Consider the following 15447-nt stretch of genomic DNA (forward strand, 5'->3'; position numbering starts at 1 on the left):
TGCACTAACTGAAGTCCTTGTTTCGGAAATGCTGGGCTGTGCTGGTACCCATGTACTCACTCCAACAGCTACTGCAAGCCCCGTACCAAAGGTGGCTGGAACACGTCTTGTGTACCCGACGTTAGCTGGGTGCGTCTTCCCTCTCCTAGCTCACGTTTTATCATAACAAACAAGAGGAGCCTCAAGAGGCACTGTGTAGAACAGAAGCAGCTGTCAATGATTACACTTCCACTGGAAAATAGCAAATACCTTTTAACAAACAAATACTGAAAAATAAAGTTAAATCCTTTTGAGAACTCTGATTTTTTTTTTTTTTTTAATTCAGTTTTCTAAACTGAATTTTTTGGACACCTAAACTCCCGTAGTCTTGTCTTTCTATTATTTTTACCTCTAGATACATAAAACTAATTTGCCTATGAATGTTCGCAATAGCTGTCACGAGGACTTCAATGTGATTGGGAAAGACAAGGTAGTTGTTAACAAGACCCGAATGCTTAGAGATGCTGATGTGACAAGCAAGCTCATGAACACTGCAGGCAGTGGTTAGGAGTTGCTTTGTGCTGCTAAATAACTGCCCTTATGTCTATTGAAGTCTTTTAGTCACTTATAATGCTTAAGGAGTGTAATGGTCCTGATTCAGCATTTTAAATAGGCTCTGCTGGACCTGGAGCCTATATAAACCGATGACTTTCAAGCTTTGTGTAGTGATGACAAAGAAACCAAGTCCTCAGCTGTGATATTTCTGTGAAACTTCCGCGCTTGCTCCCTGAGAACCTAGCGAGTACAGTTTAATTGATCTCTGCTGCTGTTCCTAAAATTGTCCAGGATAACTGCATTAAAAACACACAGTGTGGTTTCGTAGCATTCCTGAGACATTCTGGTCCTCTCTGCTGTGGTGTTTAGTGCCTAAGCCATGCTGATTCTCTGAGCAAATACTGTTGCAAGTTTAGTGGTCAAGTTTATGATTTTATACTACAAGAAATAGTAGGGGCTAAAACCTGGTGTGGCCATTCTGTGCAGTGGTTCTACAGGCTTTCAAGAGAAGAGTAGATGTTCAAGAGAAAATGGTTACTTGCTTTACTGCTGGAACAGTGTTTTGTGGAGCACACAGGGAGGAATACCTGGTAGAGCTGACCACCAAAGCTGCCATGTTTCCTAGCTTCCATTCCCTGCTTGTATGACTGGATCATCTTTTCTCTTCCCTCTAATTTTTTTCTGCCTAGCACCATGGCAAAACCAGCTGGGTTGATATGAGGAGTGGACCTGTGAACCTAGCAAAAAAGGCATTTAGTGGCCCATCTTCTCATCAGTTATTTTTTCTTCCAGGCTCAGAAGATGTAGTTAAACCTGTTCCTATAGTTGTCAAAGTATTTGCATTTAATTTTCTCTCTGCTTCTTCACTACAAGTTCTTCTATCTACCCAGTCGAGGAGAACAAACTCCTAATTTTGCATTGTTTTCATACCTGATAGAGAAAAATTCTCTTATATTCTTATGTGTGCTCTGCTTTTCTGTAAGAGACTAGATTTGGGCAGTTTCCATCCAAACAGTGTGGTTCCTGTCTTAGAGGTCACTTTACCTGCTGTTGCAGAAACCTCCAGAATCTGACTAGAACACAGTGGAATACAGTGATTTATTTCTTGTAGTTAGGATTGTACATCTATATATTAGTTGATGAAGTTATTTGCAGCTCAGCTGTTTCCATGTGGTTGCCTTCTGTTTGTTCTTTAATAGTATACAGGGAAGGAAGATACATGTCTGTCTGCTCCTTTATATCTGTATTCCACTGCTGTCTCATCTGTTTAATACATTTCCTTTACAAATCTAGACTTATGTTTTAGCTTAATGCCAGCAAGAGCTCTGGAAGGATTTATTCTTCTGGACCCTAATGTAAAATGAGTAATGTTAGAACTGCCTCCCTTGGTAGCAGCAACACATTTTACTACTGATTGTCAGAAACAATAAAAAAGAGAATATGTTGGTAGTTTCTGTGCTACTTGCTTCCTGGGATTTTTGTCCTGAATTAACCTCCACAAATACATTGCATGAGTAACTTTGGAGAAGTTCTTGGTATGTGTGTAGCAGAGAACAGGGAAAAGAAGTCAAGATGTTGCTACAGTTTTTAGTAAAAAACATCAAGGAAATGAGACATACAGCCCAAGACTATATGTGACCTGTTGTGCAGTGAGTGTCAGGCGTCCCACTGTACTCTTCAGAGGATAGAAGTCATCTGCTGTATGTATATACACTGCATGTGCATAGCTGTAATAACTTCTGTTACAACTCTGCCTTTAATCTGACACGATCTGGGTGTGTGCTGCAGGTAAAGCTTGATTCAAAGCCCCTTGAAGTCCAATTCTTTTCAAAAAAGCTGTGATTTGTCATATTCTCTGGATCATAGCACAGTCCAAGGTCCCTGGGATAAAGGTGGTTTTTTAAAGCCATGGTTAATCACTTGGCTCAGCACCAGTACTCATCATAAGCAGGATTTGTTTTATTAGTTTTGCTGGAAAATGCAAGTGCTTTCTGCTCTAGTTACAAAATAGACGAGCATGTGCTTATTGCATAGATACAAATACTATGAAGACTAATTTGTTGACAACCATCCAAGGTTTGACTGAGTGGACAGAGAAATCTCAAGTGCTGAGTGTACTCTATAGCTTTTTTGGTAAGAAGTTACAGAAAGTTATAAAAGGAAAAGTAATGTTTGTATTTCAAATTGAAAGAAAAACAAGCTTGCTACTTAAAAGTTGGTATAAAGCCTCACCTTAAAGCATGTCAGGAGTGTTTGCAGACTGGCCCAACTTCAGCTTGATGAAGTTCCTGAGATTCAAAGAGTTGTGTAGATACTATATTGCTGTCTCCAAATGACGTTTTCAGGTTTAAATCACTTTTTTGTTGGAAACACTTCTTCGGTGCCATAGATTCACAGCTTTTTCTGCTCCATTTGAAAGGAATTACAATGAGTTACCTCTAGATTTGTTGATATGTCAAAATATCCCAAGGGGTTGAAACTTCCCTTGCAAAGGAAGCTAATGGCTAAAGATTTTTCCAAGTTTCCAACTTTTATGAAGACATTATCTGTGGGAGGGGGAAACCCCAACAAAAAGACCTTTCTTTTCAAATTTGTGTCTGCATTCCCTGAAGTAGTTTGTCTGTTCACAAGCCTCTTCTGGTCTTACTCTTTTTCCAGGGAATTGTGTACAGTGGAATGATTCCACCACCCCCAAGTTTTGGGTGTATTTCTTTTTTGACTTTTTCATTGCACATGTATCTGTTTAGACAGAGTTGGGGGTAGCAACTTGGAATAAATGCCTGTGTGGTGCGGGATATGTTTGTGGGAATTGGCTTTTCGCATTCAAGATATGAACCCACCGAATCCCTTGAACTTCCCAAATGATGCTAAAACACCTGAAGTCCTTCCCTTTCAAGAACACTAAACTAAATTTGTGGTAAACAGGGCTGAAAACTGGCAAAACAAGCTGATGAGGAATGTTAAAAAAAACTGCTGTGAGAGTTAACGGCTCTCCAGCACATCATTTAGCCTTAAAACACTTTGTATGTGGTATTTAGTGTTTTAATAATGTACTACTAAAAGCTTAGCTTTCTTTTTTGGAGTGAGGAGGGTTGGTTGAGGGGAATCGATTCCAAGAACCAGCACCTTTGGCCTGCTGGGTTATCGGGATAAATCATCCCAGGGCCCTGCGTGATTCAGGAGAGACCTGGGCAGTGAGAGCCTCTTCCAAAACACCTGCCAAGACCCCAGGGCTGGACACGAAGCTCACTGAAGTCAACGGAAGCCTTTCCATTAATTCGATCAGGCTGCAAATCCTGAAAGGGGAAACAGGTTTTATTGGGTTTAGCTGCAGAGCTGATGGGTTTAATTGCTCACAGCTCTCCCCCCAGGCGCTGTGCGTGTGTCTGTCCTTGCAGGTCTTGTCCGTTAGCTCTTGGAGCTTGCGTTCATGCCATGGTTTAGGGTAACGGGCCAGCCTGACTGAACCAAGAGCACTGGAGGAACCACTGAACTCAAGTGGAAACACCTTCTTTCCAAGCAAGAACTGGAGAGATTTAGTGCTACAAGTGCTACAATGCAAATCCTACTGCATTACAGCTACGCTGCAACACAGTCAGATGAGTGCAGATGCCCAAGGCAGTCGACCAATACAAAGGATTTACAAAATGCTACCAGCAAATCTAAAGTTAATCTTGGGTTTCATGAAGCTTAAAGAATACGTCACCTCAGAACAGAAAGTGCCCTTTTTATTAGGAAATGTTTAAATTCTTGCTTTAGATGTTTGAATACATTTGGAAACTTGCTGGAAAATATTGAAGTTGTAGATGGTGGAAAAGTCAAAAGCTGTGGTTATGAAAACTGTTAATTTCAATAGTTTTAAGAATTTTCCTTGTGTTCTGCCTTTTGTTTAATAATTAGAAGAATCAAAAGTTACAACATTTTTCTCAGCTGTAAAGGAAATGATGCCATAAAAATTACAGAAGAAAATGTCCCAAATCTTTTGAGGAGGACCCTTAGTAAGGAGGAGTCTCCCAGGCTCTAGCACACCCCATTTTGTTATTATTCAAAATACTTTAATTACCTGTGACTGTCACAAAAGGAGTAAATGTGAGAAGAGGCTCTAGGGAAAGGGCTCTTTCCTTTTCTGTGTGGAGCTAGGATGAGGGAAGCATCACTTTTGTCCTTTAGCCAAAAGAGATTTTCCAGAGTTTTAAGGTAGGCACCTGTCATCTTCTGATTGCTGTAGAGCGATGTTTAATTTAATGCTGATCCATGTCGTCCTTAACGACCTAAGGAGATGTCTAATGCAGTCTGCACCTTTGTTCCACCTCCACGTCTCTGCTTCCATTCGGGTCTCAGCAGGGAATATTGTTCTTTCGTAGCAATATCTACTGTTTTATCCTTTGCCGTTCCCTGTCTTATGCTATGGCATTTTGTGATAGATATGTTAAGCTACACAAATAAGTTTGGGGTTGTTTTTTTTTTTTTTTAGAGCAGTTTCTTTGGCTCGTGTTTTACAACAGTGCAAGTAGTTAAGGTTTGCGAAGCAGAACAGACTGGACTGTGTTATAATTTCAATGGGTTTTGGACAACACTGTCCCATTAAAAGTTTTCCTCTTGGCCCTGTGTTTGTGAAGTTGCTCTTCGACAGCCTCGCTGTGCTGCAAAGGACACGACAAGGATTTTACATTTGTTTTATGTTTGTTGGACTAAACTTCCAGAGGTTTAAAATCTAATATTCCACCTGTCCTTTCTATCCTTCACTTGAGAAGGACGAAAGGCAATTAAAATCACCAGCAGTGTCAGGAACATGACGGGAGCTGACATTTTTAGGTTGTTGAGCGTTCCTCGCGATGGATGGTTCTGCAGTAATTGTCACATCTCATCTTTGTCTCCTGCAATGAAGCTTGCTTTTTGAAGTTGCCGTTGGGCTTTCCAAATTGCAATACTTTGGAAACAACTACCATTTTTTAAAATTTTTATTTTCGTCTGGATAGAGGTGCACTGCAGTGCTCACCGTAGCATCATGAAAATAGTCAGCCACCAGTGCAATGCAGGAAGGTAAAGGAGTGTGTGTTTCAGCCCAGAGCCGCTGTCAACAGTGATCGTGTGTTTACATAGTTATAGCCCAAAAGGAAAATCATACATTTTCAGTTTGCTGCGATTGGAAAGCAAACTTTGCATTGCAATTCATCCAAGGCAGCCACCACTGTGTTGAGAAATTGGCTGCAATAGGAAACACAGGATGAAACATAAAATTTTTTTCCTACTATTCAGCCATTTTGCTCTGGTAGAATCCCCACGTTTGTCACATCTGGGCATGGCTGGATAAGTGATTATAAAATGTGGGATGGCTTTTGCCTCAGAGTTTATGGCCTAAATAAATAGTTCACACCAGAAGGAGCTTTGGGTTGAAGTGTGCATCTTAAAACTGCCCAGGGAACAGTGATGTAGAGATACCTGGGCAAGCTGGATACCAAAATTAGCCCATTTGTAGATGGGAGTTCATGGTGTGGAGTAAATATTAAGTGTGATTTGAATGAAATCCCTTAGGCTTTTTTCCCTGGCCTACCACTTTAAACCTTATTTTTGGAGAACTTTAGTGAGGACTTGAAATAGAGTTTGCAGCTGTGAGTGTCAGCTCTAAAAAGGAGAAATAAACACTGGGTTTGAACACCTGTGAGTTTGGGATTTGGCTTTAAGCTCTGCGCTGCTTCCTCATCTCTTGTTGGTGTATATATAGCCATGCTTGTTATCTGTAAGAGATATGTTTAAAATATAATTTAGGCAAAGTGTGACTCTCCATTTGGTAAATAACAGAAGGAAATACAGAGGAGGGAAAGGAAGTCTGAGATTTTTGAGAAACACAAATGCGATTTTGGGGCTGGATGTCCAAGTCCACTTTGTCTAAAGCTTTGCTTTATTTATTTGAAAAACTGAACTGCAAACTTTTAAAAAATGAATTCCAAAATTGGAATAATTTTGTGCTCAAAATCAGTTGAAGAATGGAGCTTGTAACAGTAAATGAAGCCCCTGGGAAACCTGATATTGCTCTTAGCAAAAGAGATTTATAGGGAGAACAATGAGTGAAGATAGATGCATTGAACTTAGTCTTTGGGAACTAAGACTGATTTATAAGTTTTGGTTTTGCAGTTTGTACTACCATCAGTACCCAAAGATTGATTTGTAGTTTCCTATAGTAAATTCATCATCATTTAGACAAGAATTTCTTTCTCTTTTTTGAGGAGGGTTAGATCCCACTGGAAAATCAAGCAACCTTTTTGACTCAGATTCCCCCCCCCCACTCCCTTAAATAATCAGAACAGATAAGGAAACCCCACTTACATGTGTTTGCAGGCCAGCAGGGTCAACTTGTAGCAAATTAAGTCCTCTTGTAGAGGAGTGTTTCTGTTTGGCTGTGCCAAAGGTCCCAGATGATCCTCTTCACTGTAGAGGGAGACTGCAAGGGAGTCTCCAGGTCCCAGCTTGACACCCCCGGTACTGTCCCGCTACTGTCCCACTTACCCATTATTATCGGCGAGGATGGAAGGACAGCATGTGCGGTAGGAGGAAAAAGCTCAGTTCCTTTGAAATCTGGTATTTCATGCTGCTCTTCAGCAGTTTTGATAATCATCCTTATCACTTATTTGAATGCTTGCCAGGCAGCTTCCAAATTTATTAATGGGTTTAGACTAGGAGGTGCTGAATGACTGACTTGGATGCTAAGAAGAGTAGTTGTAAGAGCTTTTCTGTATGCATCCCTGTGACATACCTCGACACGTGTAAGAGCTCTTGAAATTTTGTTCTAAGGAGTAGGAAGATAAACGCCTAGTAAAGAATTGACTTTGGACTGAACTTTGGAAATCTAAATCCAAGTTGGTCATGGTATAGTCAGAGTTTATATGTTTGACCTTTGGAGCTAAGGTCTAGCTTAGGGACTTTGAAACCTGTGGCAGATATGTATAGACAAGACTTGAAGTTGGTTTATGTCATCTAGTGAGGAAAGTTACATAAAAAACTGAACATAAACTTGTACTCTTTTATTGGCTTAACACAATTAGAAATATCTAGGGGAGTTACTACTAATACAATATTGTACTGCAGGGAATGTGGGCTGATGATTAAACACCTTGCTTTGCCATCCTCATGTCAAGTACCTTGCCGCTCTCCAAGCAGTGCCAGTGAAATCTGTTTGCTGTAACTGGCCTGGAGTTTCTCAGTGGCACAATGTTATCCCAAGGTAGGCAAATGGAAATCTGCATTCTCAAGTTTTTTTTCACCTTTGTCACAGCTATTAGATGGATGCATCTGCATTGCCATGTGTGAGCTTATTCCAGCATACAAAGCCAAATACCTGCCTAAAGGAGCATTAGGACCCTTAATGAACACGTTAAGCACTCTGAATTCCTGCGTAAGGCACAATTCAAATGGGCACAATTATCCTCCTCCTGGCATTATTGCAATGTCTCAGAAATTCCCGATGACATTCATATAAAAGAACTTGTGAAAGCTGCTTCTCATGGTCATCTGTTGGTGCAGACACCTTTCTGAATAGCATTTCTCACTAGAGCTTGAAACCCCAGCATAAGTTTTTGTGCACGTTGTGGATGGTGCTGTAGAGTAATGAATGACTCTTGCCAATTAAACTGGAGGTGAGATGTGAACCAGCGGCACAAAGGTGAAGTAGCTCTTGGAATTTGCCGGTGACAAAGCTACATGCAAGTTGTTATTCCTTGTTTAATGCCCCACTTGTTGGACTGCTTCTAAGGTCAAACTGACAACAACATGGTAAACCTCTGTGTGACTTGCTGTGTGCTGCCTGACATGCTTACTGTAAAATAATTGATAGGGTCTGTTACATAAAACCATTAATTTTGGTTTTGTTAGCTCATTAGCGGGCTTGCTTCATCTTTTGCCTTTGCTGCACAAAGCAGCATTATATTTAATTAGCATTGACTGACCTTCTTTTTTTATGTAGCTGGTAAAAAGGTTATTTAAGTCCTTAAGAAGAATTACTACAACTATAGTTGACCTGGTAATTGGTGTATTGTTGCTGGGGGTAATTGTGCTGGCTGATATTCAGGCTCACGAAGTCTGTGTGCAAGTGAACCTACATGGCATACAGGTACACACGGTGCATAGAGAAGACAGTAGGTATAAACTAGTATCCATCTCTAGCAAGGGTCAAGACACAAAGTAAGGAAATAATAAAAGCAGTGACAAACTGCTTAACGGCCCGTAGGTGCTTATGAGAGCCTTTGGCTCCATCAAAGGCATGTCCTTTGCAACTTTATCAGCAAACATTCAAGTTTTTCTTCTAAACACAATTAAGGATGTAGTATAGTGAATACTTGGGGTTCCTCCCGATGACGCCTGGCTAGGTAATTGCAGTGATTAATGGGTAAAATACCAGTAAGCCTGACTGTTAAAAATCTGATGTCACTTTAGGTACAATTATTTCTCATAGAGGTAAAAACAACAGTCTCTGCAGAAGCTAAAAGAGGTAGTAGAAGGCAACAGTGTTTTCTGTACCTGTGTCAGTTTAATCATGTGTATTCATTCTTATATGTCAAGTTTGGCTTTTATTATCTTCCATTTGCATCTCTTAAAAACAAATACTGATGTTTGCTGCACTTGGAATTGCCTGCTGTCCCCAAAGCCTGGCAGAGCCTGCTCTGAAAAATGAGAGTAACAGACATTCATTAAAACTTGTTTCAGAGACAAGTTCGTATGCTGAGTTTTTTTTTTTTTTTTGGGGGGGGGGGGGGTGTTTGGTTTTGTTTTGTTTCCTTGTTGAAAGCCTTTGGAAAACACAGGCTTAAAAGGATTCTTGGATTCAGGTCAAAACCACAGATCTCTTAAATTTCTTATATGGTCTCTTTTGCTTCAGGCTACAAACAGTGGAGGTATCTTATTGCTCTGTCCTGTTCAAAAAACCTTTCTGACTTCTTTGAAGGTACTTATAGGCACTGTCCATTAGCACATGTTCTGTAGAAATTCTGCAGATTGCCTATATGTTATCTTGCTGGATCTGCACATATCTGATAAACTTACCAGAAACTTGAATTATAATTATGTAAAACCTCCAATTATAATTATCTGAAACATACCTTTTGAATTACTGTAATAAAGACTAAGTATTATCACTCTGCCCTTTAGGGTTAAGCGTGCTCAGACTATCAATCTGTTTTACTGATCACAGACTCTGACTTGATCAAGCGTCTGTATTTGCCGTAGCATATATCTGCCAGCGGTTATGTTCAGGTCTCCACCTACAAGGGGAGTTAATAGCCTTTTATGTTAGACATCCTCAAGGATACAGCGATAATGGGGTTCGAGAGCGCCGTTGAGGATCTGTGGAATGAAATGGATGTGAACCGGCTTGCTTTGTGTTGATAAATTTCTTTTCATTATTTTACTCACTGTTGATAGATTGGCGTGAAAAAGGTACGTAACCTCCTCAACTTTCTGGAATTAAAAGCAGCTTGCCCAGCCCGGCCCCTGCGCCTTTGTGTTTGTTAGCGAACTCCTTCACTGAGGCTTGACACAGTTGTGAAAAACAAGTTGGGGGGTTAAATCCCTCACTTTCTTTCTTCCCTTCCCCTCCCACGTCTTCACTGGCCCATTAATTCCCTTGCCATTCCAGAAAGTTACTTTCATAAGGCTTTGACAGCAAGAATACAAATGTCACCTTAAACGTGAGCTGGTCACAGTTCTACTAAGACCAGGTTACTTTTATAAATGCTTCCTTTAGCAATTTGAAGGAGAATTTCTGGCTGTGCAAGCAACCGAGGGAGCTCAATTAATTGGTCTGTTAAACGTAACAAAAATAACAAAAAAATTGCTAAAAGTTTATTTAAAAAAAACAAACAAACCTGAATTAATGACTTTTGTTGACGGTACCCAGGTAATCGTCCACCATCTACTGCCAGAGTTTCTAACGCGTACTGACAATACACTGGTGTGCAGCGGGGTGGTTTCCAACATCTTCTGATGTTTTGGTTTTGGTATTGGCTGCTGGCAGAGCATGGTCTCAGTGCAGGAAGGATGGGTGGATGTACAGACTGTTTCATATAGGTATATTATGGGGCTATTTTCCAACAGTTTCCCAGTAAGATTGTGTTATAGGTGCAGATGATACAAACTTGTCTCATGCTAGTTATGTTGCTTATATTGCAGAAGCAGCTATAGATGTTGTACTTGTATTACAGGGTGGGGTGGGATACTTAAGAAGGCTACTCATGAGAAAGCAAGTTGGTTTTGAACATTTTAACTCAAAAGTCAAAATACTAGGCTGACTGGAGTGGAGGCAAGCCAGGAAAATTACCATTCCTGTTAACAGATGCCTTTCTTTGAATGATCCAGGCATCTGTAAATGTTAAGTGTGCTGCTAATTCAGGGCACTGGATTTTATTTTTATTTTAGCTGTTTATGGAGAAACAAAATCTATACACTGTAGATATACCAGCTGAACATAACAAAAATCCAGAGGCAGAACTCCTGTTGTTTGCCAAGACACATGCATATTTGACATCCTTTTTGTCTGAAGGTTTAATCTTGAGAAAGAAACTCGGTCCAATCAATTCTTAAAATCTCTACGAGGCAAAAAATATTGCAATGGAAAATACATTTTCCTGTCCACAGTGTTTGGTTCAGCATAATTAACATGAATAATGCAAGACAATTTTCTGATAGTTATTATATTAGAGAGCTTAGCTGACTCATAACTGCCCCCATGACATAGCCAGAATGCAAATTACTTGGATAGAAATAGCACAGAGCTGGTTTGATTAAAATGTGATACATATTTTGAATTAAAAATATTCAAGGTCTTACAAAATGACCTTAATGTCATTTCCCTCCCTCCTCCCAAAGCCACCAAGGAATTTTGCATAATCATTTTGAGACAGCTTTTTTCTTCTCCCTCTGTGAATTGACAGAACCTGCCATTCATGGAAAAACAGGGTGTCTTCCTCTTATCCCTTTTCTTAGCTCAACTACAGTAGGATAATGATGTAGCATTTTGTTATCGTGGTCTTTGAGAACCTGGCTTCTTTACCGCAATTACAAAGGTAATGCATCTCAGGCATGAATCTAACAAGAAACTGTAAGACTGCAATCCTCATTAAGAATCAGACCCATCTCCATGTCTTTCTCCTTGCAGCCCCTCAAATCTGACTCTGTCGAGTCACTCCCAAGTTCCTGCAAATGGCTGTAATGAGACACAGAATGAAACATTTGTTGAACTTCTTTCAAAGATTTTTTGTGTGCTGTTAACTTTGGCTGAAGAGTCTGTAAACTTTGGGCACTTGGGTCTATTTAGAATCTCTCTGAAAACCCTCTCCTGGGGTGTTTGGCTTATGCAGCCATCAAACATTTCATAGAATGGTTTGGGTTGGAAAGGACCTTAAAGACCATCTAGTTCCAGCCCCCTGCCATGGGCAGGGACACCTTCCACCAGCCCAGGTTGCTCAAAGCCCCATCCAACCTGGCCTTGGACACTGCCAGGGATGGGGCAGCCACAACCTCCCCGGGCAACCTGTTCTGGGGCCTCACCACCCTCACCGGGAAGAACTTCTTCCTTACATCTAATCTAAATCTCCCCTCTTTCAGTTTAAAGCCATTACCCCTTGTCCTATCACTACATGCCCCTGTAAAAAGTCCCCCTCCGGCTCCCTTGTAGGCCCCTTTAGGTACTGGGGGGCTGCTCTCAGGTCTCCCCGGAGCCTTCTCTTCTCCAGGCTGAACAACCCCAACTCCCTCAGCCTGGCTTCACAGGAGAGGTGCTCCAGCCCCCTGATCATCATGGGAAAGAGTAGTGCACTGGATGGAAAAAACAGTTGATAATTAGAGAGGAGCAGTTATTACACAGACTTGCCCAAAAATATGTGATTTCAAAGTCAGCTTTTGCTTGGCATCTCTCTTCAAAAATAAAATGAAATGGTGTAATGAGATTCTGTGTTAACCACTATAGCACATTTGATTTGGAAGTCAGACACTTTTACATGTAAAAGGATTATTTTGCCCATTAACTGGCAGCCCTGCAAATTCCCTTGTGGCTCTGAGCGAAGCAGCTGGTTTGGTGTGTATTCTTATGAGTAGAGTTTACACAGGGCACAACCTGCATGTGGTTGGCACCGGAGGCTGTTCAGTGCTTCTATGGCATAAGTAAGAATTCGTATGGATTTGGGGCATAAAGCTGTCTAAACCTCAATGCGCTTTGTGTTTTCAACCAAGCTGGATCCAGGTTCACTCAGATTTCAAAACCAGTTTGAAGGACTTGAGGTCTGACCTCAGGGGACCTCCTAGAAAACCTCTTCAGGGGTTATTTATTTGAAAACATGTCAGACCAAATAACTTGCTCCTTAAACCTGATTTATGCAGCCAGAGCCAATGCCAAGTTTCTAGCATGGTTTAGCTCCTGCTCCCACACTCTCTTCCTCTACTGTATGAGATTGTTTTGCTGCAGTATGGGGAAGAGATATGTGATAAAAGCTGTTTTACCAAGACTTTTTTCTGTTTTATGGCCCAGAGACTTATATTTTGTCTTCCTATTCCCCACCGTTCATTCATTCCACACGCTTTTCTTTTGACCCTTTTCTTTGTTTTTCTGTTTTTTGGTACCTGGAGATATGTGTGATATCAGTTATCACTAATCCACATTTTTCTGCAGGGATGCTGCCTCACTCATCTATTAATCTGTGCATCAGAGTCTGTCTATTATTCTTCCAGCTACCGCTGTTTGGTATTACTCTTCTCTTGTATGGTTTTTGGAAAAATTTAGCTGAAAATTAATGCCAATATTCCGCAGAATGTTTTTCAGGCTAAGGATTAAAATGTGGAAAAACTTACAACTCTGGGCTGAATTAAAAAAAAAATACAGGGAGGAGCGGGAGGCCTAGCTTTGAAATAGGTAATGCAACACGACCATTGCTGAATTGTAGGGAACACCGTTCGGAAGATCTCGCGATGTCACGGAAAGGTAGAAGGCTAGTCGTCGCCTCCCTATGACATATCAGTAATCCCACCTACCATTGTTAGTATAAAAGGAATTAACTGCGCAATAAAGGACGGAGTTGGCACTCACACCATGTGTGTTATCTGTCTCTTCCCTGGTCCAGGCCGACCAGTGATCTAATTGCGGCACCTTGATATGTAGCACTGCTACACTGAATAAAGAGGCAGTCCCCCCCAAGGTCATCCAAGGAGTTGTCGGCACAACTGGGACTGCGGTGGCCCTTGTGCCCTGGAACTGCTTCCCGTTGGGATGGTGCCAGGCGATGAGCCCCGCTGCCTTCGGCGCAGCTCCCGACGGAGAGCTGCCAACTCAAGGGTAAGTCCTTTTGGTTGTCACCGCCACCGCGCTGCTTGCCGTGAACTCCTCGTTTAGTTTTCTCGTGGTTATAATATGTAACTCCATCTGAATTTCATTATGCGTTGGAATTAATGTCTTCATTTACGTGCCGCTGCTGTTGTTCTTTGTGCCTCTGGCACATAGATTTGTTTTCAGTACCAGCAGACGCAGTAATTGAGCTGTTCCCTGACTTTACTACCACTATTTGTAAAGGTTTTGATTCTCTCTCCTAGGGAATGAACAGCTTCTAAAGACTCTGCTTTTTCCTCCTGTAACCTAATAAACCTCACTCACTATAATATTCAGTATTGGAAATTACAGTCGGTAGCGCTGAGGGAGTAGATCACCAATTTGCCTGAAGGTGGCATGATCCCATTTTATACTGCCCTGCTCAGCAGTGGGAAGCGTGGCCTTCACTCATGTCAAACTGTTGAATAATTTGTCCATCTTGTTACCATTTTATTAATTAAGTTGGTTTAAGACAGCTGAGGAAGTAGGAAGCACAGTTTGTTTCTGGCTTTAACTTGGGTTACTTTAATCAAGAGTTCATGTCCATATGACAGCTTCTGCTTTCTATAGGACTGAAATCACTGGACTTGTTTCAATTTCATGTATTGTATTTGGTCATAAACCCTCCAGACATGAAGAAGCAGATGTTAGCAAAATTCATGATTCTTGCATGACTCTTAAATACATAGTGCACTTTTTCCAAGTCAAGGTTCTCCAGAGCAGATCGCGTAAAGGACTTCTTAGCTGTTTCAAATCAACACACATGTAATTATTTGTTCTGCTCATGGTCTTTATTTGTTTTCTTGTGTGTCAGTCGATTTGCCATTGCCGTTATTTGCAATAGTTGGAAGAAAATCTGTTTGGGAGGTCTCACCTTCTCAAGAGCAACGATGCCCAGTTATCCCCATACTAGCCCGTACTTTTCGGTTAGTATCCTGCTGATTTTATAGAACGTGGTGTGGTTTTTACCTAAACGTGTTCAGGTGCTTCATACAGGTCTTGGATTTACAGGTGATTCAAAGCACCAAAATAAATTCTTTCCCTATGGTTCGCTTCAGCCACAAGTAATGCCAGCTAAATTTGTCGTGACATTTGCTGATGGCTGGGTTGATCTTCCCACTGACCCACGCTGCCTCTGACTCGTGTCTGAAGCGATGGGTGTTAGATTCTGGCTCCTCGGTGTTGTACAGCTGCACGCGGTGTCGTACAGCTGAGGGTCCGTCCTTGCCAGAGCTGCTCCTGACCGGAGGATGTGCCAAACTCTCTGTAGGCTCAGACAAAACATTTTGGCTTGTATAATGAAACCAAAATGTCAGTGACACTCTTTAGTTTCCCAGTTACCAACCGATGGGATGGAATCTAAAACATTGACTGTTTATGTATGCAGGAGCTGCATCTTGAGCTAAATCTACTAAACAAATTACACTAAACAGATAGTGAAAGCCAGAACTTCATGTCTCATAAAACTATTTTTTTTCCCATGGTTTTGTTTGAGGAGATATTTTTTTCCTATAATGAATGTTCATTAAAAAATTTTAGCTCCGGGATTCATAGTGGGTGATTTACTG

The sequence above is a fragment of the Aquila chrysaetos genome, chromosome 13 (assembly GCF_900496995.4).
Source record: "Aquila chrysaetos chrysaetos chromosome 13, bAquChr1.4, whole genome shotgun sequence".
Taxonomy (NCBI): Eukaryota; Metazoa; Chordata; class Aves; order Accipitriformes; family Accipitridae; genus Aquila; species Aquila chrysaetos.